This window comes from Silene latifolia, chromosome 8 (genome assembly GCF_048544455.1).
Source record: "Silene latifolia isolate original U9 population chromosome 8, ASM4854445v1, whole genome shotgun sequence".
Taxonomy (NCBI): Eukaryota; Viridiplantae; Streptophyta; class Magnoliopsida; order Caryophyllales; family Caryophyllaceae; genus Silene; species Silene latifolia.
Genome location: NC_133533.1, coordinates 48,867,522 through 48,874,130, shown reverse-complemented (window position 1 = coordinate 48,874,130; position 6,609 = coordinate 48,867,522). Strand labels below are relative to the sequence as shown.

Genomic DNA, 6,609 nt, shown 5'->3' with positions numbered 1-6,609 from the left:
GGTGTGAGCTAGAATGTTGTTGATGGTAGTGTCTTTTGCTTGGCTATCTTTTTGCATTTGGGTGAAAAATTATTGTTGATTCTTTTGCATTTGGAGGACCGCTTTTTGGACATCAAAACCTTGGTCATTTTGGTGATTGTATGGATTTTGATTTTGGTAACCTTGGTTTTGATTGTAAAAGGGTCTTTGATTTTGATTCCTCATGGGTGGTGGAGTGTATGTTGTTTGAGGGTTTTGAACATTTTGGCTTTTGTATGAGAGATTTGGATGGAACTTGGTGTTTTCATTGTAAAAATTTGAATAAGGGGTACCACTTTTGTAAGCTTGGAAAGCATTAACTTGTTCGGTTGTTCCCCTACACTCACTTGAGTCATGACCCAAAGTTCCACAATTCTCACATATCCCGCTTGGGATTGATGAGGATGCCGTCATGGCATTGACATGATGCTTTGATGTTTTTGAGTTTTCCTCAAGTCTAGCCATAGCTTGTTCAAACTTCAAGTTGATTGTGTCAATGTGAGCACTAAGTTGAGCACCCAATTGAGTAACGGAGTCCACTTCATACTTTCCTCCTCTAGTAGCCTTGCGAGGCCTACTATATTGTGAATTATGGACCGCCATTTCCTCAATCTTGTTCCATGTTTGATTGTCATCAACTTCGGTGAACATTCCATTTGATCCCATATTGAGAATGTTCCTTGAATCTTCATATAAACCATTCCAAAATTGTTGCACTAAAAACCATTCGCTAAGTCCATGGTGAGGACATGAGCGACAAATAACTTTGAACCGCTCCCAAGCTTCATACAAAGATTCTTCATCCCTTTGCTTAAAACCCGTAATTTGAGCTCTTAGCATGTTAGTCTTTTCCGGTGGGCAGAATTTTTTGTAGAAAGCTAGAGCTAACTTCTTCCAAGAATCTATTCCAAGGGTGGCCTTATCAAGGCCCTTCAACCATTGCTTTGCGGTGCCGATTAACGAAAAGGGAAATAAGACCCATCTAATTTGGTCTTGAGTCACGCCCGTTTGAGAGATAGCTTCACAATAATCGCAAAAGGTTTCCATATGAGAATGAGGGTCCTCACTAGGCATTCCCCCGAATTGGCTCCTCTCAACTAGTTGGATGAAGGCGGACTTGGCAATAAAATTACCGGTGAGATGTTGCGGGGTAGGAGTACCATTTGGTAGATCCTCCTCGGTGGGTATAGAGTGCGACGAGAATTTAGGCATTGTAGGTGGATTTTGTGTGGTATTGTTTAATGGGTTCTCTTCTCCTTCTATTGCGAAAGGATTGACAAACTCACTAGTGGGTTGAACAACTTCACCAACACCTCCCAAATTCCTCCTAACAAGTCTCCTATTATTCGTCAAGGTTCTTTCGATTTCACGGTCAAAAGGTAACAAATCTCTTTGTAACCTTCTAGACATGCAAAATATCAAACAACTCGAAAACAATTAGAACAAACCTTGAGGAGTTTTACTTCCCAAGGTGAAAAAGACACAACTAAAAACAATAAAAGAAATCTTAAATCAATTAAACACCGTCCCTGAAGAACGGCGCCATTTTTGATCGGGGCCATTTCGTGTTCACAATTAAGTATATGTGGTCGTTGGTCAATGGTCGATACAAAACACAATTTATACTTCACAAACAACTCTACAATTAGTAAAGAGGCAAGTAAAGGTCGGATCCCAAGGGACGGGTATTGAAATGAGAATTCTATTGTAACTAGTAGTGTCTAAGGGGTGTCACAAATTGGGTTGATGTAGAAGGTTACTAAACTAAAATAACAATGAAAATAAACTAGCAAGATGAATAAAATAAGGGTTGTAAACAATTGATTAAAGGCACTAGGGTGTCATGGGTTCATAGGGGAATCATGGGATATGATCATACAAACATGTTCTCAAATTATAAGCAAGCAATTATTGTTGTGATGGATTGAGTTGGGTTATATCTTACAATCCTAGGAAAGTTTGGGTCCCGGAGCCGAATCGATTAGATTGTACAACACCTACAAGTCGACTTAATCTTTCCTACTCAACACATGCATGGTCTAACAAGACTCGAGTTGGGTTATGTCTTACAAGTCAAGTTGAAAGGATAGAAGATGATAGTAAATGCAAGGATTCATAGGCTTAGCATTTCATCAAATATAACATGTGCATGTATTAAGATCAAAACAAGCAAGCAAATAAGATATGAAAGCATATTAATTTAAGCATGAATCATTCCCCATGTTGGTTTCCCCTAATCACCCATTAAACCCTAGCTAAGAGACTACTCACTCATTATCATGTTGATCATGCTAGAAAGGTTGTCAATCATACTAACATAATGAAACATGATGAATAAATAAAAGTAATTAACAATAATTAAAAAGGGATTAAGAGATTATACCTACTAATGATTCCAATAATAAAGCAAGAATAATAGAAGTACTTGAATCCTAGATTGAGAGGTTGTCAATCTCCCAATAATAACCCAAATAATCTTCAATTACCCAAAATAAAGGAAGAACAAGAGAGAGATTAAAGAACTAAAACTTGGATTAAAACTTGATTAATACTTGATTACAATATTAAAGAGAGATTGATTGATATTAACTACACTAATTAATGATAAGAAGAACATGCTCCTCTAATTAGCCTAATGGGGTATTTATAGTGAAAATTAGGGAGGATGCATTAGGGTTAACTAAGGGCTAAACTAGTAATTACACTTTTTAAGTTGAGCAAGGAGAATCCGGTATTTTCTGAGAGAAGGGCTTCTCTTTTCGTAGCTTGAAGAATGAAAACGTCTTGCATCAAATCCGTGCGGATCGTAGTCGGGACGTCCGGATCTGGGTCGAGGAATCCGAGCGGATTCGGAGAGGGACGCTCGGATTTGTCTTGGGGAATCCGAGCGGATTCCAAGGTGGGACGCTCGGATTGGGCTGGACGGACGGGCGGATTTGGCACAATCCGTTCGGATTGTTGGTCAGCTTTAATTCTTCTTCTTTTCTTCCCTTTTCTTCATAAATTCCTTGGGGATTTCCTCGGGGACGCAAGGATCCTTTCTCAACATTGTTCTTCTACTATGATATGTACAAAGACCTTCTAGTCTTGTCTCTCCTTGATGCTTGGTCATTGAATACAATCAATTTAGCCTCGTTTTGCCATGAAAATGCAAGATTCTTACTCCTTTCCTACCAAGGGATCAAAATCTCAAAGAATATGCAAAACAAAGAACTAAAGATAAGAAATGACCCAAATAGGCACTAAAAAGCATGGAAACAATGGTAATTCGGGGGCTAAATATGCGCCAATTATGGTCACATCAGCTACATAATGTGTGGTGTTTGTGATGATTATTGTTGGTTAATTATATTGTTGGTTGTATATTGTTGTTTGGTTGTGTATCTGTGTGTGATTTTCGTGGTGCGTCCCTGGCAGAGTGGAGTCACTTGCTGGAGTGGTTCACGCCCTTGATTCGCCTTCTGTGGAACCCGCCACAGAAGGGATGTGCACATTAATGAACTTGGGTTTATCGCTCGATAGAGATGAGCGTGGCTTAGGAGGGAACGGCTGCGGTCCCCCACTGGCGGCGAGGAGTACTTGTTGCGATAGGTACTCTGGCAGGGCTACAGACTTTAGTGGGTAGTCAGTTGTGTGGAGATTGGAGATGGAGACTGGATATTGGTTTGAGTTGCTTGAGCTGTTTATGATATTGTTTCATTGTGGCATTTGTTTTTATGTAACCAGTACTGACCCCGTTAATTGTTTTAAAAACTGTGGTGATCCATTCGGGGATGGTGAACAGTTGTTGAGCAGTTATGATGGCTTATGCGAGGGATAGCTGGGATGGAGTCACCACCGGTCTTAGAGTCTTCCGCTGTGTTTTATTTAGTTGTTTGAGTACTTGGTTTTTGGAGAACAGTTGTATTTCTTTCGACAGTTTTTGGAACTTTGTTGTATGACCTAAAATTTATTATCATTTAAGTACGTTTCGTTATTGTCTATTTGAGTATCATTGCCTCGGGTAACCGAGATGGTGATGTTTTCATACCTTAAGTGGTCCTGGTAAGGTACTTGGAGTATGGGGGTGTCACAAATTGGTATCAGAGCGACGATCTTGAAACCTATAACCAATGAACCTAATGAACATAGGGAGTCAAACTAAAATGAACCCGGGTAGGAGTTGTAGGAGCTAATGCAAAGACTTGGGAGACGTCCTAAAGTCGCGAACTCGCCCTACAATTTTAAATCGGCCACTAAGGGGTGTGTGCCGGGATCGCTATGTGTTTACTTTGTGCTTTGTGTATCTATATAGTAATGTGTGGTATGAATCGGTGGATGCATGCATGTGGAGGATAGGAGATATGAAGTAAAATATGATGATTATGTGGTTTGTATGTTGATTGATTAAAAGCATGAAAGTATGATATTTCATTTATAACGTGGCATGTTAGAAATACGGAAGGAAAGTTGTTTTGTTTGAGTATATAAAGAGATACTTATATATATGCTGTTATTTGTCATTTTGCATATAAGTATTGAAAGTTGGGAGTGTGAGTTTGAACATGCGGGTAGTGTACAAGTCTGCATGACTCGGTCGAGGGGGGGGGGGGCACTCGATCGAGTAGGTGAGAGACTCGATCGAGTGGGTGTGACTCGATCAAGTAGGTATTTTTTCGTTTTTGTTTAGAAGTCTGTTTTTGGGCACTCGATCGAGTAGGATAGGGGACTCGGTCGAGTATGGATAACTCGATTGAGTGGGGTGTTGACTCGATCGAGTATGTTTTTGGGAGCTTTCTGGTCAGGTTCTGGAGTCGTGGTACTCGACCGAGTAAGTTAGGCAACTCGATCGAGTGACCTCAACTCGATCGAGTGGGTGATGGGGCTCGATCGAGTAGGTGTTGTGCAGGTTGTTTTCGTGTTTTGAGATATGGGATGTGTGTTTATGTTTACCATTTTCTTATATAGTTTCAAAGATGCCGCCAAAGAGAACAGCATTGTATGCCAGGACAGAGAATATGAGTATTGATGAGATTGTTAAGCTGTTGAAGCACCAGGATGCTCTTACAGAGGCTTTGAAGAAGGTGGGAAAAGATAAGGAGACAGGGCCTGATCACTCAGAGATCAGCATACATATAGCGAGGTTTAATCCTAAACAGTATTTGGGAACGGGGGCTCCAATTTTGCTGGATAATTGGCATAGAGAGATGGAGAATATACTCAATCTGGTTCATTGCCCAGATGAGCTTCGAGTGGACCAAGCTGCGTTCTACCTGAGGGAAGCAGCTCGAGAGTGGTGGGTGTAGATACCTCATTTCGGCACCTCCCGCAAGCCACCCGGTGATGATTGGGCCGCATGTTTGGTACACGGAATGGTTTATGACAGTTCGTAAGTTTATCATCAAGTGATAGCTCAAATACTTGTGTCTACCCCTTGGTCGTCATCTACGTGCCATTACGGTCGTTTTGACAGTAATTAGAGTTCATTTGGAGTCCGGGTCAAAATCCGTCTTTATTTTCTAATAAACCGTTTAAAATGCCGAGTCGGAATGTTCTGGAATGTTCCGGATATTTCTATTCCATAATTTTAAACTTTTCATCTTTTGGCAAAATATATCCCGAAATCATATTTTAAACAATAAGAAGTTGAGATCTACCGCAATTTCATAACAGAAACGTGGAAAGTCTTTCTTCTGCAGAAGGAAGCTTCTGGGGAAAGGACACAGCACCTGCTGCGCCTCTTCCAAGAGCCGCAGTGGTTGCTGCGCCTCTTCCCAGCTCTTTTCTGCGTATTTTAAGATCTTTTCGAGATTTGTTTCCAAAGTTTTATCGTAACCCTAATTCCTCCGTGTGATTAGTATAAATAGGGACCTTCGTTCCTCATATTTCTCACGCGAGTTTCCGCCCTTCTCTTCTCCCTTTGCATTCTAAGACCGCGCTCTTTGCTTATTGACGTCTAAGTGCTTGAACTTTCGACCACGTAAGCTCGGATCCTTCTGAGTACCAATCTCGTTTTGCATGACCGACCAATTTGACCAACTCCACTCAATTAATCAAATCAATTTAATTTAATTCCTCTTACGAGGGCACTTTCATCATACATTCGAGTCGAGCAATCACTAATCGTTAACTTAGTTAATCTCGTTTCGTCAAACATGTAAGTCTGAGGGTGTAAATCCTACGTTTTATTATTGTATTTTATTTTTGTATAAATTAATGTAAGATTTACGTCGAAAGTATGTTTAAACCGATTTATAAAACCTTTTATCAAACCTATTTTCACGGATTAACAGAAGACAGACGTCGAGAAGAAACACAGCAACTGCTAAGCCCCTTCGAAGAGTCGCAGCATCTGTTGCGCCTCTTCCTGAGGTTGTGATGCGTGCATTTTATATAGTCTTTTTAGCCTTATTTTGCACGTATTTATATGCACCTTTGCACTGTTTTGTATTGCATTATGCCCCGAATTGGTTACTTTGGTTCGTTTTGTCTGTTTCGTAGGAATGAACCTGAAAGTAGTGGAATCGTACCCTTTTCGTCCTATTTTGCATGCATTTTGAGGAGACGAGAATTTGGAGCGAGACACTGCATTGGAATGCGTGAAGGAATGGT

At 40.5% G+C, this 6,609-nt stretch overlaps 1 non-coding gene across 1 annotated transcript; it reads left to right on the top strand.

Annotated features, from left to right (window-relative positions):
* Positions 1-751: 751 nt before the first annotated feature.
* On the top strand, positions 752-858 carry LOC141597640 (small nucleolar RNA R71). Its single transcript, XR_012522864.1, has one exon. It is a non-coding gene; the product is annotated as a small nucleolar RNA R71 (small nucleolar RNA).
* The last annotated feature ends 5,751 nt before the right edge of the window (positions 859-6,609 follow it).